Source organism: Rhinatrema bivittatum, unplaced genomic scaffold (assembly GCF_901001135.1).
Source record: "Rhinatrema bivittatum unplaced genomic scaffold, aRhiBiv1.1, whole genome shotgun sequence".
NCBI lineage: Eukaryota > Metazoa > Chordata > Amphibia > Gymnophiona > Rhinatrematidae > Rhinatrema > Rhinatrema bivittatum.
This window is the reverse complement of record NW_021820378.1, coordinates 516,652-526,109: the sequence shown is the minus strand read 5'-3', so window position 1 is coordinate 526,109 and position 9,458 is coordinate 516,652. Positions and strand designations below refer to the sequence as shown.

The 9,458-nt window shown below is 45.7% G+C and overlaps 1 protein-coding gene across 1 annotated transcript in view; it reads right to left on the bottom strand.

Moving 5' to 3' along the window:
• LOC115081577 (zinc finger protein 850-like) overlaps positions 1–9,458 on the bottom strand; it is a 121,830-nt gene that overhangs the window by 57,979 nt on the left and 54,393 nt on the right. The window lies entirely within an intron of this gene.

The following is a 9,458-nucleotide window of genomic DNA, read 5'->3' as shown; positions in this document are numbered from 1 at the left end:
TAAGCTGGGAACTTGTTTTTTAAGCAAAAAGCTGTTTATCAGTAGGGCTTACACAAGTGGTTGTAGGGGAGAGTAGGTTGTCTGTGCCTGGGACCTGATTTAACAGGAGGAGGAATGCCTGGCCAGCAGCCCTACAGAAAGGTTCCCAGACCCAGGTGCTGGCTCATCTACGTACACACACTTGTTTACAAAGCCCTATAAAAGTTCAGGGTCCTCCGGTGGGAACTTGGAGCCTCACCTGTGCACTGACGAGTGGCGCAGGATCTTTCCCTTTGAAGCTGTGTGCTCCTGTTTTTCAGCCGCACCGGGGTTCCCCGACCTGATGAGTGGCAGGATGCTGATTTGGTATGTATTCTAGTCACGGGAAATGAAGTATGTGTGCTGTAAATAAAGCTATATTTCCATTACTATATATCTCGTATCGTGTATCATAGTGTGTGTGTGTTTAGTATTGTGCAGGTCTGCCTACCTCCCATTCGGGCAGACTTCTTACATTTGGCGATGAGGGTGGGACGTCCTTCATTAAGAGGAAAAATGAAAGAAGAGCAGTAAAGAATCTGCAGGGGAGGAGGTGAAAGCCCAGATGGAAATTCCCAGCTGTGAAGATGTACCCTACTCTGCTGGCCAAGGAGTGGGGATGTAAAACTGGTTTGTGTGAAAGTGGGCACAGAACCCCACGAGATGGTGGATATTTTACAAAAGATCCCCGTAGTTGCAGGGAAAGAACTGGCGTGCATTGCCCGGCGGGGATGGATACTTCTTACTGGGTATAGGAAAGCTCACTTAAGGGTTAATGAGTTGCAGTAGCAAATAGCAGCAGCTCAAGAAGAATTAGAGATATTAAGGCAGCATAGAGTGGTGTTGCAATGTCAGTTGCAGCTTTGTAAAGATAAAGCGGACGGACATATATCAAGTGGTGGCAGAGAGGGCAGCCTTTATACAAATACAGCTTGGTGCAGTGAGCCGGGCTACGCAGAAAGTGAAAGGAAATTAGTGTGGCATAACATGTAAATAAGCAATATAAAATGTATATATCTTGTAAAAAAAATAAATAAAAAAAAAGTGAAGCTAGTGGGTTAAAAGACTTCCTGGATATCCCGGGATGGGATAATAAACCATTTAAAATGCTCTATGAAAACTGAGAATCAAAGGTGAAAGTTTTATATGAGCCTTTAATTTGTGTCTGTGTATCCCTTGACATTATACTGTGAAGGGCTGATTTGTTTATGTTGGGAACCTCTAGCTTGTGTTAAGATTTTTTCTTGTAATCTGCAGAAAGCAGGATAGTGCGTAAGAAAATCTATTGAGTACAGAATATTCTGTGTGTGTAATTAACTTTAGCATTATGTGGCAACACAAGGTGTCATCTGTTAAGAATCACAGGGACGCTAGACTAGAATTAAAAGCAGAAACAAAGAGAAAGCACTTTTTGGAGATTGCAGCAGCAGTATATGGGAAGAACCCATGGGATTCTAATGTCGCAGCAGACTTAAATTCTTTTGACGATGTAGAAAATCAGATTTCTAAGTATATCCATGCCACAATGCTCAAAAATAAGAATAATTACGTGCGATCCCTCTGTCTGATATATGAACAAAATAAATATTCCAGAGGTAAGTAGGCAAAAATCCAAAGCCCAACAATTAAATATGTTTATTATGTGTATTAAATTTGTATAACATGCTGGCTTATGTGAAACATATATGCATCCTAAAATCTAATCCATTGACATGATTAATGTCACATTCATACTTCATACATCCCATTCATTCAATAAAATCACAAAACATATACATTGTGAACAACATAACATTGTTTAACATATGTCCAAAAATACCCCTGTTAACATCAGTCTACCCGCTCCGTATTCGTCACTTAACATATATTTAAATCCTCCACTCCGACGAGTTTACTCGTTTCGCCTGTGAAAACAGGCTTCTTCAGGGAACCTTTATGTATTGTAAATCAGGGTTAATTATTTATAATTCTTCCGCGCTTAATCTTTCCTAATTTCCCCTCGAATTTCGATTCTTCTCCCAATCATATACTCAACCCAATGTATTGTAAATCTCACGCCGTGCATATGTTTCTCATTCAGCCGTTTGCTGTAATATATCAAATTGAAGTAACACATCTTTAAATATCAGTTGGTTTTAATCGCGGTGAGTTTTAATCACACCAAACAACCATTATTATATAGTAACCAGATATCTTCTTACCCACTGTTGTATGCTGCTTTTTCCCCCGTAAGTATACCTTAGGTAAACCACCAATAATCACTTGACCATACTCAAATGGATCTCCACAATGTATAGCGGACCTTCATAATAACACTCGTATTCTCTTTTGTTTATTAAGCTTTCCATTCGAATACAATCGGTGCCACGAAGACCTATAACATATTCAAACGAATTAACAATATTTGCCCGTATTACCAAAAACTATTGTTACAATCGTCTAATAAATTTATACGGCTCATTTTATCAATTTTATATCTTATACCTCTCATTGAAGCGTCTCACTATACTATGCCCGATTCTCTCATTCCAAATATTGCCGTGATGTGGTCCACTGCTCTCCTACTCACATCCTTTCAAAACGCCGCCATCAAACTGAAGCGCTAGCCGGTTTTTAAATCTCCCACTTCCTATAACGTGACGCTCAATAACGTCACGTGTTGACGTATTAAACGTAACCATTACGTAGTTATTTTGACAGATCACACCCGGGCGGGCAGTCTAATATCCCCTACCAAATCTAATATGTATAGATATTATCATTACAGCATGACTTTAGGTACCATAAAACGCCTCCCATTCAATCATCTCATTGAGACCATTAGGGTGAACAGTATCCCACTGATATATGAATTTTTGCTCAATTTTCCTTAAGATATTAGAAACATCACCTTGCTGTCGTACACAGCATTGCTGAATTACAAAAAACCGTAATTGGTCCACGTCATGCCCAGTCTCCTCCCAGGTTTGTAGAGACGTCTAGGGGGTTGGGCGCTTCTAGGTCTACAGTTTACAGGCATTTGGCTGGATTCTCCTTCTTTACGAGGGCACATGGTTGGGGATTCCCAGTGGGGAGGTTTTTGATCCGGCGGTTGCTGGCGGGCTGGGCGCGCAGTGCTCCCAAGGTGGGTGACAAACGCCTGCCTATTACGCAGGATATTCTGGGTCACTTGTGGAATGTGTTGTCGGGTATTTGTGACAATGAGTGTGAGTGTTGTCTGTTCTGGTTGGCCTTCGTCTGGGCATTTTTCGGGGCTTTTTGTGTGAGCGAGTTGGTGGCGCGTCGAACAAGGGGTCTGATGCATCCAGGCTTTTATTTAAGAACGTGCGGATCAGTGCAGTCAGTTGTTGAGTGTGAGTGTTGTCTGTTCTGGTTGGCCTTCGTCTGGGCATTTTTCGGGGCTTTTTGTGTGAGCGAGTTGGTGGCGCGTCGAACAAGGGGTCTGATGCATCCAGGCTTTTATTTAAGAACGTGCGGATCAGTGCAGTCAGTTGTTTTATTTATTCATAGATCCAAGACTGATCAATTGGCCAGATGGTCTTCTGTGGTGCTTCACCCTGTGCTAGGTCTGCGTACTTGTCCCGTAGTGAACGGCATTGCCTATGGGTGGATTCGTCCTGTGGTGGGGAGCGTTCATTTTCTGGTGCACCGGGTTTGAAGCCATTGACAATGTATCAGTTTGAGGCGGTGTTGCAGGCTTGCTTGGCCGCGTTAGGGTTGGGCTCTGCGAGGTTTTGGACTCACTCTTTTCAGATTGGGGCTGCGACCTCTGCGGCACTCTCAGGTCTATCGGGCGGCGTGATTCAGCAGATCGGTAGGTGGAAGTCTGATGCTTTCACCAGACGTGTGCGTAAGGGGTCTCCTTAATCGCACATGATATTAACGTGTCTCTCTTTGCAGGTGTGGTCCATCGTGAGCTCATCGTGTGGATCGTGGGACACTCCTACGTGGCTTGGGCCTTTTCACATGCTCAGGAGCGTCTGTACGGGACAAATCTGGACTTGGGGGGGCGTGGGGTGTCCTTTTGTTGGTTGGGGTGGAAGGGGATGTGTTGGGGGGAATTGTTGCGGCGGGGGATGGCTTGTCTTAGTCCTCTGGACATTTTGATTATTCACCTTGGGGGAAATGACTGGGGGAAGATGTCGGGCCGGCGGTTCGTTGACATGGTACGCAGGAATCTGATGTGCGTTTCTTTCCTGCTGCCATCCACTGTAATCTGTTGGTCCGATATCATTCTGCGCCCTGCAGTGATCAAACAGAAGATCTGGCATCGTTGTCGTGCTAAGGCCAATCAGCAGATTGGTTCGTGGCTGACTTTAATCGGGGGTTTCCATATCTGGCACGATTGGTCCTGGGAACTGGTGCCTGGCTTCTTCTGGGGGGGATGGGGTGCATCATTCCTTTATCGGCATGGATTTGTTCTTGAATTCGCTGCAGGAGGCTGTGGAACGTATTCTCTGAGGGAGTCCTGGCCGCATCTTTGGGGGTCGCAGGTAATTTTACCTGTGCCTGGGGTGGGTAGCCCGAGCTGATTGGTGGGGGGTTATGTTGTGGTAACTGGTGGCGGACCTGAATGGGGGCAGGTCAGTGGTCCATAGCCAAACAACTGGGTGCAGTTGTGGCTGGTACGGCTCCTTGCTGAACGGTGGCGGGGGTCGGTTTATTCAACTCCTTGCTGGATGGTGGCGGGGGGTTGGTTTATTTGGCTCCTTGTTCGATGGTAGCGAGAGTCATGGGGACGTGATAAAGGGGGGTCGCTTCATACAGGCTAGGACAGCCTGGGGAGTGTCCCTGGCAGGCTGGGACAGCCTGGGTTTACACATTTTTAGGCTGGGACAGCCTGGGTTTACACGTTTTCAGGCTGGGACAGCCTGGGTTTACACGTTTTCAGGCTGGGACAGCCTGGGTTTACACGTTTTCAGGCTGGGACAGCCTGGGTTTACACGTTTTCAGGCTGGGACAGCCTGGGTTTACACGTTTTCAGGCTGGGACAGCCTGGGTTTACACGTTTTTAGGCTGGGACAGCCTGGGTTTACACGTTTTTAGGCTGGGACAGCCTGGGTTTACACGTTTTCTGGCTGGGACAGCCTGGGTTTACATGTTTTCTGGCTGGGACAGCCTGGGTTTACATGTTTTCTGGCTGGGACAGCCTGGGTTTACATGTTTTCTGGCTGGGACAGCCTGGTTTACATGTTTTCAGGCTGGGATACGCTTGGTTTACATGTTTTCAGGCTGGGATACGCTGGGTTTACATGTTTTCAGGCTGGGATACGCTGGGTTTACATGTTTTCAGGCTGGGATACGCTGGGTTTACATGTTTTCAGGCTGGGATACGCTGGGTTTACATGTTTTCTGGCTGGGACAGCCTGGGGAGCGTCCCTGGCAGGCTGGGACAGCCTGGGTTTACATGTTTTCAGGCTGGGACAGCCTGGGTTTACATGTTTTCAGGCTGGGACAGCCTGGGTTTACATGTTTTCAGGCTGGGACAGCCTGGGTTTACATGTTTTCTGGCTGGGATAGCCTGGGTTTACATGTTTTCTGGCTGGGACAGCCGGGTTTACATGTTTTCTGGCTGGGATACGCTGGGTTTACATGTTTTCAGGCTGGGATACGCTGGGTTTACATGTTTTCAGGCTGGCACAGGCTGGGTTTACATGTTTTCAGGCTGGCACAGGCTGGGTTTACATGTTTTCAGGCTGGGACAGGCTGGGTTTACATGTTTTCAGGCTGGGACAGCCTGGTTTACATGTTTTCAGGCTGGGACAGCCTGGTTTACATGTTTTCAGGCTGGGATACGCTGGGTTTACATGTTTTCTGGCTGGGACAGCCTGGGGAGCGTCCCTGGCAGGCTGGGACAGCCTGGGGAGCGTCCCTGGCAGGCTGGGACAGCCTGGGGAGCGTCCCTGGCAGGCTGGGACAGCCTGGGGAGCGTCCCTGGCAGGCTGGGACAGCCTGGGTTTACATGTTTTCAGGCTGGGACAGCCTGGGTTTACATGTTTTCTGGCTGGGATAGCCTGGGTTTACATGTTTTCTGGCTGGGACAGCCTGGTTTACATGTTTTCAGGCTGGGATACGCTGGGTTTACATGTTTTCAGGCTGGGACAGCCTGGGGAGCGTCCCTGGCAGGCTGGGACAGCCTGGGTTTACATGTTTTCAGGCTGGGACAGCCTGGGTTTACATGTTTTCTGGCTGGGATAGCCTGGGTTTACATGTTTTCTGGCTGGGACAGCCTGGTTTACATGTTTTCAGGCTGGGATACGCTGGGTTTACATGTTTTTAGGCTGGGACAGCCTGGGTTTACATGTTTTCAGGCTGGCACAGGCTGGGTTTACACGTTTTCAGGCTGGCACAGGCTGGGTTTACACGTTTTCAGGCTGGCACAGGCTGGGTTTACATGTTTTCAGGCTGGGATAGGCTGGGTTTACATGTTTTTAGGCTGGGACAGCCTGGGTTTACATGTTTTCAGGCTGGCACAGGCTGGGTTTACATGTTTTCAGGCTGGGACAGCCTGGGTTTACATGTTTTCAGGCTGGGATAGCCTGGGTTGCCCATCTTGCTGACTTGTGGCGGACGGGCAAAATGGGGAATTGAAGATATATATTTGCCTGGCTCGGGCTCCGGGGTGTTTAATAAAGCTGTGGCCTGTTGACTCCCAAATCAGTGTCTGTGAATTATTGGTTGTAAAAGGGGCGGGCTTGGGCAGAAGCGACAGTCCTGACTGCCCATAATATGATTTTATAGACCTCAGCTGCCTCTTCTTCAAGCTAAAGAGACCTAATCACTTTAACCTTTCCTCATAGGGGAGCTGCCAATCCATTCCCTTTATCATTTTAGTCGCCCTTCTCAGTATTCCAGTACAACTATATCTTTATTGAGACTGGAATTGCACACAGAGTCAAGGTGTGGTCTCACCATGGAGCATTATGACATTTTCCATTATATTCACCATTCCCTTCTTAATAATTCTGAACATTGTTTGCTTTTTGCATTGTATGCTTTTGACTGCCACAGCATACTAGGTTGACAATTTCAATGTATTATTCACTATAATGCCCAGGTTTTTTTCCTGCGTGGTAACTCGTAATAAGGAACCTAACATTATGTAACTATAGCATGGGTTATTTTTCCCTATATACATCACCTTGCGGCTGAGGGGGAATATCATAGAGGTCTTTAAGATCATGAGAGGTCTTGAATGAGTAGATGTGAATCGGTTATTTACACTTTCGAATAATAGAAGGACTAGGGGGCATTCCATGAAGTTAGCAAGTAGCACATTTAAGACTAATCGGAGAAAATTCTTTTTCACTCAACGCACAATAAAGCTCTGGGATTTGTTGCCAGAGGATGTGGTTAGTGCAGTTAGTGTAGCTGGGTTCAAAAAAGGTTTGGATAAGTTTGGATAAGTTCTTGGAACCAACAAGAGAGGGAGCTATTTTAGATTTAATTCTTAGTGGAACGCAAGATTTGGTGAGAGAAGTAACGGTGGTGGGGCCACTTGGCAACAGTGATCATATCATGATCAAATTTAAACTAATAACTGGAAGGGGGACAATAAGTAAATCTGCAGCTCTAACACTAAACTTTGAAAAGGGAAATTTTGATAAAATGAAAAAAATAGAAAAAAACTGAAAGGTGCAGCTGCAAAGGTTAAAAGTGTTCAACAGGCATGGACATTGTTTAAAAATACAATCCTAGATGCGCAGTCCATATGTATTCTGCACATTAAGAAAGGTGGAAGGAAGGAAAAACGATTACCGTCATGGTTAAAAGGTGAGGTGAAAGAGGCTATTTTAGCCAAAAAAACATCCCAGATCCTTCTTCCAATTTTTGAAGGATGTTTTTTTGGCTAAAATAGCCTCTTTCACCTCACCTTTTAACCATGCCGGTAATTGTTTTGCCTTCCTTCCACCTTTCTTTTTTGAATTTATAACTTTTTATTGGTCACTTGTCCACATCCTATACAAAATTCCACTAGCATAAGGAATCAGAACTCGTACAGAAACCAGTATGAAATGTGAAAATCAACATCAGCAAGAACACGTTGCCATATTAAGTTTTTAACCCTGAATTCCCCTCCCCCCTCCCCCCCACTGAGGTGTACCACTATTGTCCAACAAACAATATGTAGTGATATCAATGCACAATTACAGACAGGAATAAGACAAGGAAAGGTAAGCTGAGTAGCAACGCCAAAAATGAGGCCCCATAGCTCAGAACAAGGTCATAGGGTAACTGAAGTGTCTCATGCTACCAGCCTCCCATATTATTTTGCATCCATCTATCATAGAGTCCCCATGTCCTGAAAAAATTTTGTACCGACTTATTCTTATAAGCAGTAATCCGCCCAAGGTTATGCATGTTTCGAACCTCTGCCTGTACCATCAACAGGGTAGGCACCTTCGTGTCTTTCCACAATTGTGCAATGAGACATCTGGTCGCTGTGACCACGTACTTAATAAAGTAATTATGAAACTTAGAAATGTCTTTGAGGTATTCATTCAGCAACGCCTGGGACGGAGTCAGTTGGACTGTAGTGCGTAATATAGTTGTAAGCCAGGCAGAAATCAAGCTCCACAGAGACCGAATTCTAGGACAAGTCCACCATAAATGAAAAAATGTTCCTTTTTCCCCACAGTTCTTCCAGCACAGTCCAGAAAAGCTCGGCCGCATGTGTTGTATCTGGTCAGGGGTAATATACCAGCGAAAGTACAGTTTATATCCATTCTCGATATGTTTAGCGGAGATTAGGCCTTTTCGCAAGCCTTGAAACACCCGCAGCCAGTCCTCCCTGGTCCAGTCGCATTGTAAGTCCTGTTGCCAAGCTCGGACGTGGGAGGCGGAGATGGAGAAACCACTACTCAACAAACCATATATATTAGAAATATGTTTATCCACCTTATTAGCATGTCGACACATGCTTTCAAATGTGGACATTCCTTTTATCAAATCATTGGCTACCTGATTACTATTACAAAAGTGACGTATCTGTAAATATTTAAACAAATCAGTGGGTGCCAGCTGATGACAAACACACAGCGTCTGGAATGGGAGTAGCCCTCCAGGTGCCCACACATGAGCAAATTGCGTGATCCCACTAGAAATCCAATGGGAAAAAGCCAAAGGATGTCCAGCAGGCCTAAATGCCTTATGGTGGAATAAGTGAGTACTGTTGAAGAATTTTTGCATACCCACTAAATGTTTTCTCCAGAACTCCCAAATCGATAGAGTGACCTCTACTGTATCAGGTAGTTGCCCGCTCTGGGGCCAAGTAGCCCGCCTCTGCCACAGAAGCGCAGTGATAGGCATATCCCCTATGATTGCCTACTCCAACTGTACCCAGGGCTTACTAGGGTTAACTTTATGCCATTCTATAGCCGCTTTGAGCTGAGCTGCACCCTGATATCGAGCTAAATTAGGCATCCCCAAACCGCCCTGTA